General features: G+C 45.0%; 1 protein-coding gene across 1 annotated transcript in view; it reads left to right on the plus strand.

The window, feature by feature from the left end:
* Window positions 1-16,957: 16,957 nt before the first annotated feature.
* PAK5 (p21 (RAC1) activated kinase 5) overlaps window positions 16,958-23,625 on the plus strand; it is a gene marked incomplete at its 3' end in the record, with an annotated part of 52,027 nt that continues 45,359 nt past the window's right edge. Inside the window, exon 1 of the mRNA XM_080616674.1 lies at window positions 16,958-17,016. The remainder of the gene's footprint in view (window positions 17,017-23,625) is intronic.

Below are 23,625 nucleotides of genomic sequence, written 5' to 3' on the forward strand. Positions count from 1 at the left end.
ACGTTAGAAAGTCAAATCTCCTTTTAGCCCAACTTCCTAAGGAGGATTATGTGCTCATGCTGTTTATATCTTCATCCTTCCATCAAGAACTTTTGACCCTGTGGGCCCAGATCAGCCACGTTTATCAGCTGAAGGTGTTGATGGTAGTAGGGCCACAGGGGGGGGTTGGAGCCAGATAAAGTGGTGACACTGAAAGGTGTCTGGGTCAGCTCACTGATCAGGCATGATGTCCATGGGAGAGGCTCACAGGCACCCAGATATGGGAATTGCCTTTTTGCTGAGCCCCACTGTGTGTCCTGCAGCAGAGGTGCCTCGGCAGCACTGGGGCTCGCAGGGCTGCCCCATTGCTGCTCCCATGGGGCTTGGCCATGCAAGAGGCAGTTGGGCTGTAAATAGCAAGCTTCAGTAAACAGGTTTTCTGCAGCGTTACCAAACATGGCAAGATTTGGGACAAACAGAGGAAAACCTGAGTTCAGATACTGCATTGGAAGCATTGAGGTTTTCCAAAGCTTTGTGTCTTGACACAAAGTGATGGGGATCTCAGGGTTTGGATTTTCACAGAGGTTTTCCTGCACTTCTGATGCCTGAGAAGATATTGAATGAAGCCAAGTCCATAGGTTCAGACACAGGGAAACTTATGAAAGCTGCATCTGGTCATGCACGTGTGTGTATACATGCATGTGTGTGCATTTATATGGACATATGTGTGTGTATATATATCTGTGTCTATATATATCTGTGTCTATATATGTGTGTCTATATATATGTATATCTGTGTATATATCTCTATACATAGGCACATGTTATGCAGTGCTGTGTATTTTGAGCCATTCTAATGGCAGACTGAGATTGATTATTTTTAATCTCAAGCTTGAAAATACAGTGCTAAGAGAAAATTCCAGTGGGGTCTCATGCTGAGGGGCAGTCCAGGTGAGTTCGGGGTACCCTGACAGCTGAACTAGACTTTACTGTGCCCCCCAAACCCATGAGCTCGTTCAGGTTTTGCGCCTTTTTCCTGTGGACGCAGGAATGATTCCCTGTGGTCTCACCTGACTTGAGTAAAACAAACCCCACTTGCAGCGCTGTGTGCAGTTCTGGTGTCCTCAACATAAAAAGGACATGGAACTGTTGGAACAAGTCCAGAGGAGGCCACGAGGATGATCAGGGGACTGGAGCACCTCCAGTATGAAGATAGGCTGAGAAAGTTGGGTCTGTTCAGCCTGGAGAAGAGAAGGCTGCGTGGAGACCTCATAGCAGCCTTCCAGTATCTGAAGGGGGCCTACAAGGATGCTGGAGAGGGACTCTTCATCAGGGACTGTAGTGACAGGACAAGGGGTAACGGGTTCAGACTTAAACAGGGGAAGTTTAGATTGGATCTAAGGAAGAAATTCTTTACTGTGAGGGTGGTGAGGCACTGGAATGGGTTGCCCAAAGAAGTGATAAATGCTCCATCCCTGGCAGTGTTCAAGGCCAGGTTGGTCAGGGCATGGATCAGCCTGGTCTAGTGGAAGGTGTCCCTGCCCATGGCAGAGGGGTTAGGAATAGATGATCTTAACGTCCTTTCCAACTGAAACCCTTCCATGATTCTATGAAGTGCACACCCGCTGGGTTGTACCTCACAAGCAGAAAGCCTGCATACACTGAAATCTCTCAGCAACAACCTCAATAAAGTAAATCCTTCTCGGGGAGCAAGAGGTAATCATACAAAGAGGCTCAGTTTCCCCCCTGCTGTGCATCTGTCAGTCAGCACCCGCAGAGAGGGTGGAAAGCTGCTGTGCTGCCCATGGGGAGAGATGGGACCAGATGGGTGCGGGATTACATCTGTGACAGCAAGAGGGGAATTGGGAGCGCCGTGCTGACAGTTCTGTCTGCAGGTATGGGGAGGTACCCCCCACTGCAGCTGCTTTGATTCAGTCCTGGGGCCACATCCAGCCCTCCTGCACAGAGGTTTGAGGCACGCACTGTTGTTTGTGTTGGTTGTGCTGCGGGCTGCTGAGGATGCTAATCCAGTTCTACTCAAAAAATGATTGCATTTGGGACTGGAAGGTGGAATTGAAAGTGGTTATCCACTAATCTGTAATAGCTTTTTTCTTTTCCTTAACTTTTAATCTTAGATTTAAAGCCGTGTCTTGCGGTTTTGATGGGAGTAAGCTCTGTTTCTGTTTCAAATCAGTGTTTGTCGTGACAAAGATTGTCTGATATCAGTGTGTAATTGTGAAGTTAGCGCAGGAAAAGAATGCCAATTAACCTTTAGTAAGTAGGGCTGTAACTTCTTGTTCCTAATTTCTAGGACATGGCTCTGAGCCTGCTGTAAACACAGTATTTTCTGGCCACTTGAATCACTGCTTTCCTCAGGAATAATTAAAACACCCTAAAAGAAATGGCGTGTAACATCAGCAAAAAGGCAGCGAGCAAAACTCTCAAGTGCCTCGGTTCTTCTTAATCTCCTCTTATTTTTAGCCTCTTTGTATCTTCTGGGATCTTAAAGCTGAGTTCCTTCCATGTAATTCTCAGATACGTTTTGACCACGCTCTCATTGCAATATTCATCAGGGATATGTTGCATGACTCGTCCAAATGTCATTTAGGAGGAAGACTGCAGGAAAGGTTCTCCAGCAAAGCCTGTATCATCTCTCTTTTTTGCCTTTAGTTATTGCCACATCATCTTGTATCCTTGGCTTCCAAAGCATTTTCTTCCTTACTGCATGAATCGTATTTTCAACCTTTACTCTTCAGCCTTCATGAAACTAATTACAAATCTCCAAATTTAGATAGTTTTCTGCTTGGAAAGTCTTTGAAGCTTGAGTTTCTGCAGCCTTCATTTTCCTGCTGTTTACCTGGTAGCCTTTTGCTTGGATGGACGTGGGTCTTCAAGTACCCTGTTCTTCTACCAGCACATATGCCAGATGTCAGTACTTTAATAACCATATTACTGACTCCGGGACCTTTGGACTGGCTTTCTCGTTCATCTCTTGTGGTTTATTACTTGTGGCCTATTAACTCTGATAGGTGGTTAAATTTAATTATATGAAGTTGACCTTGATTATTTAATGTTAATTAAACCACTCTGGGTCTCCATTCTTTGAATCTCTTGAGAAAGAATTACAATATTCCCTTTCCAGTATAACCTACATTAGGAGCATCAGTTAAACTTCTTAATACTGAGGAAGAGAGGTAGATCTCCTTGGTTTCCTGAGGTCAACATGATTAAAGCCTGATGGTCGAGTTTGATGTGATGGAGATGTTCCCCATCTTAAATATTGGGCAGTGTTTCGCCATAATAAAAGCTTGTAAATAGGACTTTATTTCTTAGGGATTTTCCTCTTCCTTTCAAGAACAGCGTTCCTGGTTATGAATTGAAGAGTCTGCTTATATCTCATCCAAGAGATACAAGCCTGCTTATATCTCATCTCACACCAAGTGTGTGAGACCTTTTCCACAAGTGTGGTATAAATCACAGATGAAGTAGTAGGGGCTGCCTAATTTAAACTTACAGCCCATCTTATTTTAACCAGGGGCCTCAGAGCTGACTGTTAATAAATACCAACCCAGATACAGAATCAGTTGTAAAAATATCAGTTATAAAACAGTTAGGGTTGGAAAGGACCTTAAGATCTATTTAATTAAGTGTAACATATAATGATGTCCTAGATTGATTTGGGAAGGATTGAGCAGTTATGCTACTTAGATGTTCATCTGTTTTCTGTTTATGCGCCTTCCTATGTGGCATATTGTAGACAGTTCTTACGAGATACTTCAACTCTTTGCTACTTTGATTTAATTACTTCAAGTGAATGATCCATCTTTATTGTGTGGAACGTGCAGCAATTAATCTACCTTGATGAAAGAATTAATCAGTGAATAAAGCTACAGGGCTTGGCCATTTGGAGCCCTTTGGTGCTTGTTCAAAGAGGAAAGTAGATCCAGATCTGGAAAATAGAGCCACATAGACCTGCAGCCCCTGGACCTGGTCTGGGAATGCTTTCTGTTATACTGGTGGGGGCTTTTGCATTTCTTCCATTCCCAGCCAGCATGATCAGGCATCCTCCCACCTGCAGTGCTGCAAAATACAGCTTATCCAGAGAAAAAGCTGGGCACCAGCTGACTGGATTTCTAGGATGCTCTGAAGCAGGTTTATCCATAGCTATGTACAGCTCGAGCTTTCTCAGTTCTGTTTCTGGTACCGGTTCTTCAGCTTATTCTAAGTGTTTCCCAGGTGTCTTCTCTAATACTTGCATGAAATTCACTGCTTTTCAGACACAGCTGCCACAAATTCTCAGGCTCATGTATCCCAAAGAAACAAATACGAAGATTAAGTGGAGCATTTTGTACCTGGATAGATGCTACAGAGATCCTACCCGGCTCTGACTCAGCCTGATCCCTATCTCACATAGGAGGGAAATTGGAGATTTACAACAGATTTACGAATGACTGCATCCCATTGCTGGGTGATCACACTGGATTTATGTTAGCCTTGGGGTGCCTGCTAGAGAGCTATGCTTTGTCTGACTTGCAGCATATATACGTTGTTCTTAAAGTAGCCCATCGCTTATCAGATAATGAGGAAGTGATGTAAAATGTATGACCGGTTGGTTTGCCAGTCGAATAAGAAATGGTTTCTGGAGGCCGTGGATTATGCGCTGAGTTATTTTTAATATTCATTTTATTGGTGCTTTTTAAAGTGGCTCCAGCAGTGGCATTTTGAGAAGATTCCAAATAGAACCTACGGCAAAGAGCAGCTCTGAGAAGGTGATTACCTCCCTGAGAAAACCAGTGGCAAATTAAGCTACTTTGTGCCTCAGAGGAGAAAATCAGACTTGGGTCCTGTGAGCTTTGGTACCTGTTTTGCTTTGAGCACAGGAATGGTCTCGTTAACCCTTGTAGGACCAAACAGCAGGAATAAAGTGTGTGTAGGATGAAGGCTTAAACCCCCCTCAGCTTCAGACCTGAAGCTTGTGGTTTCCCAGGGAAACACTCACACAAGGAGAGGTGGACTCAAAGGTTTGAAATCAAACCCCGCCTCTGGGCATAACGTAGGCAAATCACCGTGTGGTCAAATGGGGCTTGTCCCTCCAGGCTTTTCCTGCTCTGCCCTTTCCGTGTAGTCAGCAGGCCCTCCCTGCATTATATGTGCAGCAGATGCAGCTCTCACCTGGTACCTACAGTCGTTATAGTAACAGGGATGAGTTTGGCTCTTTGACATCAGGTTCAGCCAAAGCCCCTCAGAAGAGTTAAATCAATGTAATTCCTTAGCAGAGCTGGGGATGTTGGTGCTGTCTGGTTTAGAATTGTATTTTGCAAGCACATAACCAAGTAAGAGGTTTTCTGGGCCAGATTTTGCAGTTACTTGAGCTTCAGTGATGTGCAAAGCCTCGTGTCAGCTCGAGATCTCTTCCCTGTCTGCACTGGTGGTGTTTTTAACAAGCGTTCCTGTTTTTTTCCCTGTGTGTGGAAATACCATTGCTCATTGAATGTACTGTTGCTGTTGAGGGATTGAGTCATCTGTGAAACTCTCTAAGGCGAGATGCCAAGGTGTAATCAATGGGGCCTCATCCTGTGGTGTGCGGAGGGCTCCTGGTACCCAGTGCAGCAGTGGCTGGTGCTGGCAGATGGGTCTTGAGCCTCATACCGGTGAATGGCATAAGACCTGTTGGTTTTGATCCTGCCAGAGGTACTTAGTCTTCCTGTTGGCTTTGGCAGCTGTGAAGTTTGCTTCACCATTCCTGAGTTTGGGATTGTGAGCAGCAAATGTGGGAAGGATGGAAGCTTCCTTGGCAGAGAAGGAGAGAAAAACCTGAGCTGCACTGCTGGCGGGTGACTGACCTAGGTCCCAGCCTCAGTGTTTGGAGGAGACACTGAGAGTTCCCATTACCAGAGAGTTTATAGATGATGGTAAGGAAACTCCTTCTGAAGATCCTCTGTTAGATCCCTGCTTTGAATAAGAACTTGAAGAGCTCTGGACCAGCTTCTCCCACCTCAGCTGAGCTGTGTAGCTGAATAGCCTTTTGGCATAGGAGCAGTGTTGTCTGGTTTTCTTCCTTAGCAGCTGTTTCATGAGCAATCCCTGCATTTCTGATGAAGACAAGGGATGAATCAGTGCACTGAATTCAGCCCAAGTCCATAAGTAACTTCAGATCCTCCAAAACAGTATTTATTGACAAATAGGCCATGTCCATTAAAAGTAGGTCTTTCAGTTTTCATGTGACACATGGCTGATGTTTCTGTTGGTCTCAACATCTTTTCCATACCTGTTTTAATCATTACCAGCAGGATGCTTTCCCTTCCCAGCTGGATCGAGTGATTGCCCTCAGAAGATGTTTCTTCAGCCTGCAGTAGCCATGAGCCCCAGCACATGTGGGTCCCCTGAGTCTCAGTATCATGGGATGAGACCTATTCAGCTCAGCCCCAAGGTGGGTCCATGCTCAGCCTTTCCTTCATGAGCTCCCCAGGGCCTTTGTGCTGTGTTTCTCCTCCTTCACCAGCTCTGTCCTTGCTTGAAGGCACCCTGCAGATGCCAGAGCAGCCCATGATTGCTGGGTATCTGCTGCTGTAGGTGGTGTTCCTGTGTTGAAAGGGAAAATATTTAGCAGGCAGCAGAACACTTGCTGGTGGGAAAGCTACAGCATCTGCAGTCCCTGGTTGTGTTTATGTTAGCAATTTCAGCATCTTTGCCATAATAACAGTAATTTAAACAGGTGCTGCTGACTGAAGGACAATTAGGGATTGTTGAGTTTCGCATTTCCCTAATATTCAACCACAAGCATTCACCAAGCCCCATTCTGCTGGTATTTATAGTACTACAACTGAGCAGCTCCTTTGCTGTCTATGGCAGTAAATCCAGGTGTAACCAGAGGAGCACTGGGACTGGCACCGTGATGCTGTAGGAGGTCACAGCACTCCTCCTCCTCCTGCAGAGATTCCTACACAGCTGCTCTCCCCAGCAGCCTGATTTATGCTCTGGGATTTATGGAGCTGAACAAATGATGATAGAAGATCTATGTGGTTTATTACACTTGGGCCACTTTTCCGAAGCCAGAGGGCAAATCCGCTGTCTCTACCTGTGCTCTGGTTGTGCAGCTGCCGTGCATCCTCTTTGATAGTCTGAAAGCTGCAGATTACAGGATTCAGAGGCTCAAAGGAGTAATTCATCCTCCTTTGGAAGCTGGGCCCAGGAATGGAGTAGGTGTTGCTGCAGTTTGCCACCACCCTTAGAATCACAGAATCAACCAGGTTGGAAAAGACCTTTAAGCTCATCAAGTCCAACCATAGCCCCAGCGCTGCCAAGGCCACCACTAACCCATGGCACTGAGGGCCTCATCTGCATGGACTTTGAACACTACAAGAGATGATGATGCCACTACTTCCCATGCAGCCTGTCCCAATGCCTGAGCACCCTGACCTTGCTGGGGGGATGCAGCAGGGTACAGGGGGCAGAGCCAGCAGAGCACACGTGGAAGCAAGCTTTTCAAAGTGAAAATTGCAGGGAGTTTTAAAAATTTCATTTACATTTACTGGATGCTTGGTCTCAGAGCTCATTACAGGAGGGAAACTGAACGCTTACCTTCATCTCCATTCACTGCTCCGGTGGCCTAGGAACTGCATTAACGCAGCCAGAGTTAACCAAGTGTGCAAGTTAAAAGCTTTGTCTGGTCCCTTTACTTCCTCAAGCATCCCTGAGGCCTCCCTTGGCTCATTCCTCAGCAGTTGGCTTGCACAGATGTGGCCAGATGTGGGATCTGACCCACTGAAGCTTCACTGGTGGTGCCCAGCAAACCAGAGGAGACCTGGCTGGGCTCTGGGATCCCGGCCTGAGGTTTCAGCATTTAGAATCGAGAAACACAGAGTTCCATGTTTGATCTGAGCCCATTGAGCCTGGAGCTTTGCCAGCACCACAGAGTAGCTGTTTCCATGGAGGCAGCTGTGCAAGCAGATAGTTCCTTTTAAAGAAAGGCAGAGCATGGGACAAACCACATGTGCTCCAAACGGGTGGAAGTTCTTCCCCAAACCCTGCAGAAACACACTGGTACTGATAAATCTGTGCAGAAACAAGTCCCCTTTAGCTGCTCCTGTGTAAATTAATAACCTAGAGGCCAGCTGCAAGCATGTTTTTGCAGAGAGCAAAGGGTTCCCCACATGTGCTGAGTGATTTCTGACGTTCCGGAGGCCATGGATGGAGATGGGGTGCTACTGATCTCTGAAAGTCCTGCTTGCAAAGAGCCAAGGCCAAAGGAGTTTTATGGATGTGTGAAGCCCTCCTGTTGGGGGAATGGAGCTGTCAAGGCTGGGTCTGTGTCTGATTAACTCAGTGCTGAGTGATCAGAGTGCTGGGAGAAGTACACAAGGGCAGACCCAGCAGAGGGAACTTGCAGCCGTGTAACACCAGGCTGAGGGTGCTGCCATCCCTATATCCTGTGTAAAGCATGGCTGCTCCAGTCTTCCTCCCTGTCCTCTAAGAGCCACTCAGCTGGCTTTCCCCTTCCATTCTGGATCAAGTCAAAGCCACCCAATTGACTCAGCTCCTTCTCACCACACTTCTCCTTCCTTATTCTATTTTCTATTGCATCTGCCCCCCTCCAGCTCAGCCTCCCCCTCTGCCAGCCACTCACATTGATACCTCTGTGCTGATCCCATCTTCCCGGAGAAACCCAATGGGATTTCAACATTCATGCCCTCATCACTCCTGCATTTCCCATTCCAGACCCTTCTCTTCACTGTCAACCTGTTGCCAAATGCATGGTTTACCTGTAAGGATTGTCCTTGTGCCCTTGCTACATGTGGAGGAGCTTTCTCTTAAATGCTGGGAGCATCCTTTAATGCAGTCAGTGTCATGGCAAATACATGTGAAGTGATGCTTTGGCTGGTTGGGGGTTGTCAGAGTGTGGTGGTGGCTCCCCACCTTCCCCATGAACATGCTGAAAACTTCCTGCAGCTTCTTCTAGTGTTCTGTGTTGGGGAAAAGAACTTGGTGCCAGTAGGCACTGCAGAAAACTATACAGGGATGACTCTGGCAATGGATAATGCTGCTCTCCCTGTTCTCTGATTCAGCAGGATAAGCCTTTAACAGACAGAAAACCTTACCACAAATATCACATACACCGCCGAGCGGATGCGACATGGGGCGAGGAGGAAGGTGTCAGTGGGAAGCAGATGGGCAGCACTGTATGTGGTTTGCCTGGCATTTGCTGCTTTGCTATAGGAAGCTCAGAGGTGAGTTACAGTGGGACCAAAGAGAGAGCAAAAAGCCATTGAAACCGATCAACATTCGGAAGAGCAGAAGAAACAAATATATTGACCTAAATGACCACTGGTGACTCAAAAGCTTGAGGGCAATAAATGTAAATGATTAAGGTGCCGTTAGGAGAAAGGGAGAAGGGGCTGTGAGGGCAGAGGTGTGCAGCTGCTGATTCCTGGAGGAAAATGGAAATCGGTTCTTTGAGGGTCCGCACACTTCTGCCCTGAGCACAGGGACTCTTTCCAAACCAGACTTGTAAGTTAAAGTATGAACTTCTACCAAAAGCACTGCTACCTTCCTCGCAGGAGAGTGTTTCTTTGGGATAATTTGGGGAATAATTGGGTCTGAATCATCTCCACGTGATTCATCCATATGAATTGCAGACTGATTGCAGTTTCTGCCTGTGCCTCTCCCAGCTGAAAGCAAGCTGACCTGTGGGTTTCTGCTCTGGTGCATCCATAGGAGAATTTTGCTTTGCTGGCCTAGCGTCATCTTTCCCTCATCCCAGACTTTTTTAGATAAACAGAAGAGATTAGTGTGAGTGGAAGGCTTGATTGACCTCTTTCAAACAAATCTCTTCCCTGGAGAAGCTTGAATTAAACCCCCACTTCTATTCCTGCAATTTAACTGACTGGTGGTATCTCATCTGTGGAACAACATACTCTGATTTATTGAACTCTTAGACTTTCAAAAGCTGATTTTGTAGCAATACAGAATGTGTAACACCGCTCTTGAAACCTGCCATAGTAATTTAGTAATGTTCTGTCCTGGTTTTAGGCATCTGGTTGTGTCTTTTACATTTGTTTTTGCTTTTACTCTGTGTCCTTGTAACCATGATTTGGATGTATTTCCTATCTAGTCCTTGCAGTGCCCAAGTTTGCCTCTGTTTTGCCTTGTTGTATGTTTATTAATTTCAGTGCATGATGATTTTAAGGAAAGCCCTTTTTATCTGCCGTGGTGAGAAGCTGTTCTGCCAAAAGCAGTTCCTTGGTCTCGTGTTATTTTGCAGCAAACATCAGGAGTCGAAAAGAGAGAGTGCAGTAACTTTGCTCTCAATAACCCGAGGTGACAGTGAGGGTAGGGATGAAGGAATGGTTGGTGATGAAGTTGGGTTTAAGATGGAAGTTTGGAAGGTTATTGCGCATAAAAAGGTAACAGAGGACTGGTGCAGGGAAGGATAGATAGGAGGTAGTCCTTTGCCCTTGGCACAGGGAGCAGGAACACGGCAAAACTGAGAGCCCAGGAGAAACGGGTGACATGGAAGAACTGCAGGGAGTCCTGGCTCTGCTTGGGAAGTGGAAATGGAGGAAGCTACTACTGAGTCCCTTTTGTGCACTCTTCAGATTTAAGTATGCCTGTAGCCAAGAGAGAAAAAAAACATAGTTCCTCCTCCCCCCGATCCATAATTTCCTTGCTCTGATTATTACCAAGTGTGGAAGCATTTGCCTCTGCACATGTGATGGATGCCAGCGGCACTGGAAAGCTGTCAGTGGCGGGGAAAGAAGAAAGAAGTCTTCTCCTCTGTTTCCTGGGGCGGAGTTCAGTGGAGCATTTCAGATGCTCACATTCAGATTATTGCTCTTCTGCTTTGCCTTTTCCTCTGAGTTAGAAAACTGCCTATTAAAGACATGATAGGCGAGTAGTTGCATGTTAAATAGCAGCATTGCTTCATCCCAGTGGGACTATACATATATTGGTAATGAAATTAGACTTTATTTATAAATATTGGCTTGGAGATTTTCCAGGTTGGAAATTCCTGCCTTTCCTTTCCTGATGAACATAAACTTTGCTGGATTCAGAGAAGATAACATGCAGGGCAGCTCGTGTCCAGCTTTAGGACAGAAAAAATTGATGAAGGGGCACAGTTTGAGTTGCTGAGCTTTGGTTTCCATTGAGACATGGGAGATAGTGGCAGCAAACGGGAGGGAGGGAAGCATCATCTCCTCTAGCCTGTGTTACAAAGACAAGGGAATAGAAGATAAGCTTTCTCAAATAAAGTCAACCATGCTCCCCCTCTCCCTCCTTTTAAATGTGCTGTCACCATGTACGGTTATTTTTCTCATCCTGTTATCAGCAGAAGGAAATGGAGAAGAGAGTGGCTATTTCTAGGGTCAGAGACCTCCCACTGAAGCTGACAACAGTTGAATGGGGACCCAGATGATGCTCCAGAAAGCCCAAGACTGTGATGATACAGCTGTACACCAGGCAAAAGATAAATGGCATTTGAAGATGACTTCTAGTGAGGTACCAAACATGCTGCAGTGGGTACACAGCTTTGCTCTCATCATGTACAGAGGAGCAAGATTAGTCCTAACAGATCTGATAGTGGCCCTTAGGATGAAGTCTGAATTTTAGAGTTTCCTTTAAGTTTTGAAACTCCAATAAGTCAGACTCTGTTAAAGAAACAGTCACACCCCCTGGTAAATATATATATATATATTTCTCTGTAAAAACCAAATGCATATTTGTCACTTAAACAACTGAATCAGTATATACTGAATGAACTGGTGTTGTTAAATGGCACCAAGGGTAGTTAAAGGCTGCGTGGCAGCTCCTCTGCAGATACAGCTTTTCCAGCCTGAGCCCCCACTAGTGAGAGAGAAGCAGCTCACATGGACTTGGCACTGATTTATTCATATCACATCTCCATGTGGGCGAGCTGAGCCTTCAGCTTTTGGCGTCCTGAGCGTTGGGTACTTTCAAGGACACGCCACAAGTAAGAAACACAGGGGGGCAAGATGATGTTATATGGTTCTATTTCCATTTAAAACATTAGCCTGTATGTAATAAGGAGAAAGAATAGTTCTAATAACATGATTGATTACTGTCAGAGTACTAAAAGGGAGGTGTATTGGAAAAGGTATTATACAGCCCACTGTGCTTTGCATAATCATTTTAAAAGATATCTTCCTGCCTTTATCCGGAAAAAGCTGGAAATGATGTGGAAAGCCAGGGTTGTCAGAACGGCTGAACTCGCGACTGGGCACTGCACACGATTACACACACGGGTGGGTGCCCAGGGTGCAGCCACGGGCTGAGTCAGTAGCATGTGTGGAGTGCAGAGACTAACTTAGAGGGATGTGTTGTGAAGATGCTCCTGTCATTCGTTTGTGATGGCTCCCATAATTGGAGTATAATGGCTGCCTTAAAAACATCTTTCTAAAACCTTTCTATTGCCCCATGAAGCACTCAGAAAGCGATCTCTGATGCCCAGCCAGAGCACAGACAATTTTCACATCAGCTAAAATAAAAAATAGCAGGGAATTTATTGAATTGTATGCCCAAAAATGTGAGGAAAAACCTAAGTTACCATTTTGGGGACTTTTATCTTAAATAGCTTTTGAGGTTTATGTGATTCCATATTTAAGAACAAAAGCAAAATGGTGAAAATGAAAGATTTCATAGGACAAGGCATTTCATTTGACCAGAAACAATAACTTTGTTCTGGTTAGAAACTGTTTCCATTAGGATCTGAACTCCTTCTGCTCACTTAATTCTTATCTCAGCCAGCAAACTTTGCAATCCGAAGTGCTAACTCCGGCTCCCACCACGTGGCATTACCCGCCTGTGTTTCCTTAATGCATTTTTTTGCAGTCGCTTTCCCAGCTCATCTTTGATTTCCCAGTTGTATCCAGCAGCTTTGCTGGAGTCATTCTGGAACAAAGTGGATAATCAAAGAGAAACGAATCTCTCTGCCTCTGGAAACAGCAGTGGATGCAACCAGAGTCAGCAGAAATGTCCTTTTTAATTATGATCTTCTAACTGATGGTGCATTTTTGCTGCAGAGGCTTCAAGAAGGACCTGCAAATCCTTTCATCCCAGATGCAAATATGCTAAATATGTGTTTTCCTGGGACATAAACAGAGGACTCATGGCCTGCTGGGCCCCTGGCACCATTTCACTAAGCAGGATGGGAGCCAAGTTCTTCACCTCTGCATAGGCTCAGCATCTCCCCCTCTGCAGTAAATAAGGTTTCTCATAACATACATGGAGAAGATCTTGCCTTCTCTCACAGGCTCCCTGTTACCAGCAGGTTGAAGGAAGTGATCCTGCCCCTCTGCTCTCGTGAGACCTCACTTTGGAGCATTGTGTGCAGTTCTGGTGTGCTCAACATAAAAAGGACATGGAACTGTTGGAACAAGTCCAGAGGAGGCCACGAGGATGATCAGGGGACTGGAGCACCTCCCGTATGGAGACAGGCTGAGAAAGTTGGGGCTGTTCAGCCTGGAGAAGAGAAGGCTGCGTGGAGACCTCAGAGCAGCTTCCAGTATCTGAAGGGGGCCTACAAGGATGCTGGAGAGGGACTCTTTGGTAGAGACTGTAGTGATAGGACAAGGGGTGATGGGTTCAAACTTAAACAGGGGAAGTTTAGATTAGATATAAGGAAGAAATTCTTTACTGTAAGGGTGGTGAGGCACTGGAATGGGTTGCCCGGGGAGGTTGTGAATGCTCCATCCCTGGCGGTGTTCAAGGCCAGGTTGGATGAGGCCTTGGGTGACATGGTTTAGTGTGGGGTGTCCCTGCCCATGGCAGAGGGTTGGAACTGGATGATCTTAAGGTCCTTTCCAACCCTAACTATTCTATGATGGTGTTTCCTTGATGTAACAGTCTCCTTTGGAGCTGCTTGCAGAATCAGTTGGTCTGGGCTGCGGGCTGGGGAGGGATGGTGCCGTGTTGTTTGTGTAGGAGCATTTCTGCTGGGAGAGAAGACAATTATGCCAACAGAAGTCTCTTAAGAGGTTGAAAACTGAACCAGCTCATAGACAGGGTCATGGGGCAGCTTCTCTTGGTGTTTCCAGACCAGTATTTCTGAGAGTCATTTTAGCTGGTCACTTGGCAATCTCCTTCCCTTGTCCTTTTGGGTCATTTTAAATGAACCCCCTCATCCTGGAGAGGCAAAACAGCATATGAATGGGCCCCGCACAGTGCAGCGACTCACATTTGTGCATCCAAAGGAAGGAATTGGAGCCTCTTTCTGTTGCAGCATCAATTCTTGGGAGGTGCTCATGGTGGCCATCCGAGATGCCATAATTCCTCTTGGTGCTCAAAACCTTCCTGCAGTCAAAAACTGTCTCTATTTTTGTCGTTAAAAAGATGGAAAACAATATAAAAATCACAGTAACATTCATCTTTCTGGATTTGCACTGATTGCCCAGACATAAAATAGTGTGGGTTTTTTCATTCAGTTTACAGTGTATTACAGTTTTGGTTTGCTTTTCTGTGGCTGCTTTCAAGTCTTTCACAAGTTTCACGTATACAGCATAAAGGGCCTCCATTTCTCCCCTATAACTTTTATATAAGATATCTTATGTCTTATATAAACAGAGATCAGGTGAAACCCATCTCTTCCAAACTGGTGTTTGGAGGTGACAAAATGCACTCTGCATGGCAAGGTCGCTCAGCTCTGAAAAACTCAATGTTGAGGAATTACTCAGTTGCAATTGTTGGTCATTAGGGGTGATCCAAAGGGAGGAGGATGGGGCAGACATCACTTTATACACATTCAATGTTCTGTATGAAGAGCTTATGGTAAACTCGTTGAAGGCGATAATAAATAGTAAGCTCCAGCAACCCCTTCAAGGGATCGGTTCTCATTTTTAATACGGAAACAGAGAATGACATGAAAGCAACTCAATAGGATAAGAATTGACTTTCAAACCAGTTTTTCAGTGCAATGCAGAGTGAGGAAAAAGACCAGGAAATATGTAAGTAAAAATTTCAAGTAGAATCTGTGCATTTCTGATTTATTGCAGACTATGGAAATGTTTTCCCTTCAGTTCTATGTTAGTGATAGAGAGCAAAACCTGATACTAAGGTAAGAAACCACCAAGTGATAACAAGAAGGCAGGATTTTTATCTTCCAGGCACTTGCTGTGGATACATTAATCTATGGGTATGTTTATATTCTAAAGTTATTTTGACATATCAGATAATCTGATTTGGTTCCATTTTTGGTAAGCACAGGTCAGAAGATGTGTTTCATCTTAAAGAATATTCTGATCAGAGGCTTGCCATTAATAATGCATTAAGAAGCATTTGTTTCTGTTGATCATTCACTGGAAAGCAATCTTTATTACAAATGTTATGGTAATAGAGCAATTCCTGAGGGCCAGTGCGGCCTGTTCTGGTTTGGAAGTAAAATACACCCAGTTAATATTATTATAGAAGAAAAAAATCAGTGTATAGAATGCAATCATAGCAGTGAGGATTTATGGCAGGAGGTTGGCTCTAAAGCCCCCTCCTCATTCATGTGTCTCAGTAGCACGTGATGCTGTCGCAGACACACATCCCCGTCTGGTCCTGTTCCTGCTCATCCCTGCCTGCCTCGTGGCACTCGTTGGGTGCTGTAAAACAACCTGTGCTGGGGCAGGCACCTCCTCGATGCCATTTTGGTGTGTTCATGGATGCAACCAACACAGGATAAACTGGTTCTGAGACCTAGAAAGCATTTTGAATCCCTTTTTTAAAATAAAAGCTGTTTTTTCTACAAATTATAACAATACATCAATAGTAAATACAGGGCACTTGTGACGAACAGTGTGGTCTTGTGATTAGTCTGAAAAGCCTAACAGACTTTCATCTTTGGTATGTTTGTAATGCTGTCTTTACGACTACCATCAGGCATTGGGGAGGAAACTCCATTTCAGAGGGTTAAAACTAAAGCTTTACATGCCAAACCGAAACAAGACACTTCATGTCCCCTTCACTGTGCTAGAAGTTGGTGCCAATCCAGCTTTGCTGAGGGTTTGCCAGCAGAGCACTGAGGACGCAGTCCAAAATGCAACAAGGTGTATGTAACCTGGTGCTTTGCTCAGTCCTTTCTCTTGACAGATGTTAGGATTTCATATCCTTGCACTCCTTATCCTACAGCCACCCCAACCTATAGGAATAATACTCAGAATTAAGAAATATTGTGTCATATTGCTGGGTTTGGTATTTCCTGCAGGCTTTCCTGTCTTCTCTCCCGATACATCATCACTTTCATTCTTGATAGGATTTCCTTTTATTGCTTACTTTTTTCTAACTCAAAGCATAGATTCAGAGTATCTACATCCTTTATAACGTTTAACTCTCTATTTAAAAATAATAACAGTATCAACTCAGAAGAATGCTATAACTGCTTTGAAGTTTCAGATTTGTGGTGTCTCAGTTAATGGGTGACTTGTTTAATACCCCCTCCCTGTGGGTGTCCAGCATTTCCTGCAGAGTTAATGCCATTCATTATCCCGGAGGACTGTTTGTTTCTGCAGATCTGGAATCCTTTCAGTCGCTAAGGATAGAAATGATTTGTGTTACCTCCAGGGGCTGGTGGGATTTGGGTTGGCTTGTTTTCCTCTTTCATCTGCCCAGAGCTGTTGCAGACTGATTCCTCTGTCTGTACATTGCTATATATGTGCTTGTGTGTAAAATAATAGAGAGTGACTGACTACAATGCATGCATTTAAGCTACTCAGCTGAAAATTACTGAGCATTAAAATCCACTGGGAATCACAAGACTTCTAAATTAGGAAAGCACATGTCAGTCAGTGTGTGGAAATGAGTCCTCGTACAAGAGTAGCTTTCAATAGGAAGAATGAGTATTGTTCCCTGGAGTACATCATCCTAGTTTGGCCACTCGGTACCAGCTTTTACTATTTCTCTGGAAGCATGCATTGCCTTTTGCTATTATTTTTTCCCTGTCTTTTGTTCCACTGTGCATTTCTATTAGATATGTCTCACGGGCCAGCTATCAAGAGACACCCTGCTGTGCTGTGACGAATGAAGGCATTTTCAACCATAAACAAGGTATTGTGGGATTGAAAGGAAACACGGACAATGACAAGTCCTGGACAGCTTGTAATTGTTTAACTGTATTTTTATTAGATTGTGCAGTGACACAGGAACACTGAAAAACGGGTTGATCTGACCTAAGGTTGAAATGAGCAGAATGCTGTCGGGTAAATGGGGGACTTCGGGAGCGATGGCACTTCTGTACGTGTCAGGTGTGGTCCAATCCATCAGTATATATTTTTCCATGATTAAAGCGTGTATTTTAATAGTGTTTAAATGACTTACAAGTCCGTCCTATCTCAAAAATAGAAGGCACCTAGGAAATCCATGGGGATGAGTTGAGTCCTATTGACCATCAAGCTTTTTTATTCCTGAAACTCCTGTGGACATGCATTGAAAATGGTATTTCTGTATTTTCTTTGAATTAAAAATGATACAGAATTTGTCCTGAAAAACTATTTGGCCACAGGGGATTAGTTCGTCATCAGTGACACTATTTATGTCTGGAAGAGCTTAGCAGGGTGGTAGAAGACTCTCAATATTTGGGCTGTGTGGGCTGACTTAGTTCATTCGGGATTTGTAGATCCTTTCTCTTGCTGCTAGAGAGTCAGTGTTTAAAGTCATCATCTTGATTCATTAGTAAGGTATGCCAGAACATTATCTAAGGGTTTATTTTATCATTCCCAAGTTGAAATGCTCCAATCACAATGGGTAAAGGCAGAGGGCTAAGCAGGGATCATGGGAAATGGGGTCTCCAGTTAGATGAATCAACCTGGTATTCCCCTTGCACAGGGTGTTTGTCCATCCACATGACAAAACAGTATCATTCTACGAGGTCTGAAACTACCTTGTTTCTAAAGTAGTAGTGAGATGTCTCTCTATATAAGACCAGTAAATGAATTAATAAACACAAGGCATGACCCACCTACTTGCAGTTTGAGTGTGCTCTGTAGGCAGCTGCCCCTAGTTCCATTCATCTCCATCCTGTACATCCAGGAAGATTCTCTGGGAATTAGGGAAGTATTTAGGAGTATCTTATCTGGGAAGTCAAATAGGATATCTCCTCTGTTCCAGAATCACATTGGTGTGTCAGGCTTACCTGAAACCAGTGAGGTTTTTAAGAGCCTTTCCATTAACTTTATGGAAATGGCTTTTCATTTAGTCCACTCTGCTTTTCCAGGTATTGCTTCTTGATTCATTTCCTGGAAAACAGAGTAGTGTTCTCTGTATGTTCAGTTAAAAATAGAAAAATAGAGGTAAGTTCTTTTTAAAATGTATGCCTGCAGTCAAGACATGGGGGTTTTGTCTTTGCGAAGGAAACTCATGCTCTGATTGCAGCCAGCAGCAAATGGTCCCCACTGAGAAGCTTAGAACCATCCTTAAAGCGAACAAAAAGGAAATACAGAACTAAACTATTGTTGGTGCTATCCCATAAATAAATAAATACGCATCTTCCTCCTTTTTATAGCTATGGAGATACACAGATATATGTTGGTCTCCTTCCATTTGGCTCAGCAGCAGGGACTTACACCAGTGTGAGCTGAAGAAGAACCAACGTCATTTTTACGTCTCACACCCTATTTCTTTGCAATTTATGCTGCCATCAGTCCCTACCAGACATTTGCTTTCTCCTCGAGATGGAGTATCAGCCCAGCTCCCATTTATCTGGAGCAGTGGCTACGCAGGCTGGCTCGACACGTTAATTCAATTTGTGCTTCTCAATTCATACTCTTTCATTTACGATCAAATATCAGGAAAGGTTACAATTAATCAGAGCACGGGAACAGAAGCTGGCGAAGCTAATGATGTATTGCTGTGCGTGGCTGGCTCTGGAGGGGAGTAATTGAGGTCCTTGTGCTACAGAAAACTGTTATTAGTAAAAATTATCAAAGGAAAGCACCCTGCACCCATCTCCCATTCTGCACTCTCTGTTTTCTTTAAAGTTCTTAAAAATGAAGCATTTTATTGACACTCTTGGCTGTAACAAGTTGTTTTGGCTGGGTGATGGGACTGGGGGTTTGCAGATGATGCTCAGTGTGCATGAAGGCAATTTTTAGATGCTAATAGCATGCCATCCCCGCGGGAAAAGGGCTCTGCTGCTGGTTTGCTCAGCAGAGAAACCACAGGGAATCCCTGCAGACAAAATACAGGCTGGTGGACTTAACACAGTGTGCGCCTCCTAATTGAGAATGAACTAATTGCTGGTTGTTTCAAAAGCAAACATGTTGCTGGGCTGAGGCAGACAATGAACTCCGAGTTCTCCCTAGGGAATATCTATAGCCCAGCTACGTGCTCGAGCAGCAGCAAGGTGTGCATAAGAAGTACTTGCAGGCTTCCCAGGATTATGCGGCGGCTGGACGCAGATGATCTCCTTGAGTTAATGGGACACAACATCTGGCTGCTGGAATTCTGTAATTAAAAAATATAGGGCTTATGTAGCTATGCTAAACAATCATTAAAAGGTTGGTTTTCAGTTAAAAACACCCATCTCACTGTTATTCTAGTTACTAACTTTATATAGTAATTGTATGGTTTTATGTATAGCTGAATATCACAGTGCTTTGCTCAGTGTTAGTCTGTGGGTTCATCTGAGATGGCAAGTTGAAGTGGTGGTGTCAGTGCTTAGTGGATGCATTTGGGACTTTGGTAGGTTTCAAGACTGCAGTCAAAATAAGCCTTTCCAACTTTCCTAGTTGGAAATCTAAATTCCCCTTAACCTAAAATAGCTACTGAGAGGGGAAGAAAAAAGTGGCTCTGACTTTCTCATTGGGAGCAGAGTCTGGCACTGAGGCGGAGTTGAATAGACTTTTATTTGCTGGCTTGACTGAATTGCTCTTATTTAGGATATGATAAAAGATATAGAATGCAATTAATCTTAGGATTGAAGGCATCCTTTTTTCCTTTCATTCCAGCTGCCACCCTCTTGCTCCAGGATAGGGCTGTAGGATACTTCTTGCTGGAAAAAGATACCTTCATTTGTGGTTGGGAGGCAGCACGATGGTAATGCAGTAGCTGGCAGAGTGGATTTACTTTGCTGGTCTATGTCCCACACTTTGCACAGGCAATGTCTTGGACACAGGGAATTATCTCTGCATGTGGGGACCTGATCTGTCATTGAAAGTCATGCGTGAAATTTGGACCAGTGTGGGAGTCCATGGCTCTGTGCATAGGAAGGAGTGAAACGAAAGGGAGCCAAGTCTGGGATGGATCTAACAGGCAAGGTGTGCTGATTAGTGTGTAATTCAGTTTGTTAGGCACTACAGTAAACAGCGTTAAATGCAAAATGCAGTGATTGCTCCTGAGAGCACCCTTTCAGCATTACCTCGTTCCTGCAGCAGCTGGATGGAGCTGTGTTAGAACTGTTCAGCAGGCACCAGCAGAGCTGGTGGTGCTCCTTTCTTGGGCAGAAGCTGCAATAGCACCAATATCACCATTATAAAAAGGTTTTGGGTAGCTGTCTCTGCAGAGCATGGCTCACACATTTCTCCTGCTATCCCTACTCCTTTCACATTCCCCAACGGCACAGCTGGGACCAGCACTGCTGTGGGTTGCGCAGCTAATGTCAGCAGGAGAGGTGGTGAGACAGTCTGATTTTCCCCAGCAGTATTGGATTTTCTCCATAATGGCTTTGGTAAAGCAAGTCCCTTGTGCCACGGTTGGACTGTGGGTTGGAGGAGCCCTTCAGCATCGCAATCCTGAGCTGAAAACAGACTTATCTCCTGGCTCTCCCACTCAACAACAGACTTGCTTTGGTCTCATGCTGTTGCATTTATTAAACTCTTTGCTGTAGCTGAAGGACTTCCCCCTTCAAACCCCCGGTTTACAAACAGAAGGACTGTGCTGCATCAGTTCAGCGTAAGACTTGGTAAAGTCTTTCTATAGAAAAACCCCATTGAAGCCTTGTACTGATGAGTCCTGGTTTTGATTCCCCTTGCAGCTAGCTCAAGCCCACTGGCATCAACAGCCGCCGTAGTTAGAACAGGCTCTCCCAGCCTCCTCGTGTTGACTGTCACCTTATGCCACATATGTGGTGTTGAAGTAGGCCAGAGCATTCATTGGCAAAGCACTTGCACAGGACAGACATCCTGGTTGTGCTCATCCCCTCGAAAATAGCAACTTGCCATGAGCAGGATACCTCTAATTTCCTCTTGTTCTGTGGGGGTGAGCACAGGAGGTGCTGGATGGAGGGATGGCATTTGCTGAGAGATGTGGCACAGCCAGCAGTACATTGGAGGCTGTCAGGAGGAATTAGTTAAGGATGAGTACTCTGGTGTGGGGAGGATGGCACATGGCAGCTCTGCAGAGCTTCCCTTTGCCTCTGCTCAATACAGGCAGTTGCCCTGTTGTCTGTAGGACGTTTTCCTAACTAATCCCATTATGAAATTAGGGTTTCTTAACTACTGTGAGAGGATTGCTGGTTTGTGACAGGGAGTGAATGGATAGGTGCCTGAATGAACATTAAGTTCATAGCATTTTGTGCTCTTGATAGTAATCTCGTAACACTTTTGTTGCACACATGTTATCTGGCATCCTGGAAAAGTTCATCATTTTTCTTCAAAGCGCTCGGGTACCTCTTATTCCTGAAAGTATCTGATGAGCCTTAGAGAACGTCTTCATTTATTCACTTGCCCAGGATGTTTTCTGCTTCCACACCTGGTTAAATGAGTAAATGCTGTATTTTTTGTATTGTAGCAATGAAGCTATGGCAAAATGAAATAATTTCTTCTTTCCTGAGGCCTGAGAACCAAGCACGTTAGTGGGGACTGAATCAGGGCTTTTACGAGCCAGGAGCAAGAGGTTTCATAGGCTTGGCTGCCCCAAACCCACATCCTCACACAGATAAGGAAAACAAGGAGCATCATTCCCATTCTTTGGGGAAAGAAAATGAACTTTCCTTGCAATTGCTGTGTGTATTAAAGTTATGTAGAGGGACCGTGGTAAAGAGAGGTCAGCTTTGCTTTGCAGTGGAATGGAGAGACCTTGCTGGCTGATGGAGCAAGGCGACAGTGCACAGCATTTAATATTGATACCCTTCAGAGCTGGTCGAGGCTCTGCTCCTTTTGGTAGGACCAAGCAACTGTTTGCAGAGCTGATAGAGAGATAGCACAGCCCAGGAGGGCTCCTGCTCTGCTCCCGTGGGCCTGGGGCTGCTATTGCCAGGTTTCCTGGTCACTTTCCACAGGCACAGCCCCACAGGAGATGCCCTCTAGCCACCGAGATGTATAGCATGTGTGCATTTGCCCCCCCGGCTGTGTGAGGTGCCAGTGTCCCTGTCTCTCCTGCTACAGCTTCATGGTCAATTTAAGCTGATCTAAGCATGAGCTGCAGTCAGAGGGGGGCAGGTCTCACTGCCCAGACGTCAGACACCATCCCAGTGCAAGACTGGGGCCTTGGCATCCAGTTTTAGACTGAAATATTCTTCTGAGAAAGTAAAGGTCCTGCTGGGCCAAATTTCACATTTGGTATTGAAACGAGAGGGTACAACGCATCAAAGCAGTTTAGAAACAGGAGTAATATCTTACTGAGTCAATTGTTGTATGTTTCTAAAAGGCAGTACCCAGTGTGCCAACTGATGTGCTTTTACTTACCTGATGTTGTCTGGGACTCTGGAGGACTTCAAGCATCCAACACCTGCATTAGGATGCAAGTCCAGTGGGAAACGCTATGAGTACTGGCATCGATCAGATGAAGAAGTACATGTCTGGAGCTGATGGTTTCAAATGTGACTCCGATAGTTCTCATAGATTCACATCCCAGAGGGTGAATGAAATCAATCCAGTGCCACTGATCTGCAGCCGGCTGTGATTTGTGGAGCCCCACGGGTAAGCAGGGAATTCAACAAAGTACTGACTGAACTGACTGAACTGCTGACTGCTTCTGTTTGAGCTTGAAAATAGTCTTTGGACAGAGACCAATTGTGGTGGCTTTGGGTTGGGTTGGAGGGTATCCGACATGCCACCAACAAGGCAAATAAAAAGATTATGATGCGGGAAGTGGAAAAAGGGCCCCATACCCAGGTGATGCTAAGAGGTTCAGGAGGGGAAGGTGAGGAAGATATGCAAGGTAACATAGATAGGGAAAGACTATCAAAAGGTCAGGAGATTTGGAGTTCAGAGAAAGGGATAAAGCAGAGGGAGGTTTAGAAGATGAGACCTGAGAAGAAAGGCCAATGGGAGCAAGTCTGCTCCATGTAAAGACGATATGCACAAGGGGACTTTAAAACAGCCAGAAGTTAATTCTCAAATAATGGACTTGATCTTTAAATAAACCAGTAAAAGGGAATGAGGGTGGAATAAACACCGGAGTTATCATCCTGCCTTCTGCAGCAGCAGCAACACAACCGTATTTCCTTTCATGAGCTTCTCCTCTCCACCTCCAGAATCATAAAGTCAGGGCAGCACTTTTACAGCTGGGTCTCTGCTGTGATACAAGAGGTTTGACAGAGCTGCTGCCTCTTCACTCAGCTGCTGTTTCAGACAGATGCTGCTCAAGGGCTTGTGAAGTTCTGCTTGAAATGGCCACGAGATCAAGGTGGAGAACTATCTTGAGACAGCAGGCAGGGGACTTTTCCAGGACAGGATGGTATTCTGTTGCAAAGCAGCAGGACCTCCATGGGTTTCCCTG

This window comes from Psittacula echo (assembly GCF_963264785.1).
Source record: "Psittacula echo genome assembly, chromosome: 4".
Classification (NCBI taxonomy): domain Eukaryota; kingdom Metazoa; phylum Chordata; class Aves; order Psittaciformes; family Psittacidae; genus Psittacula; species Psittacula echo.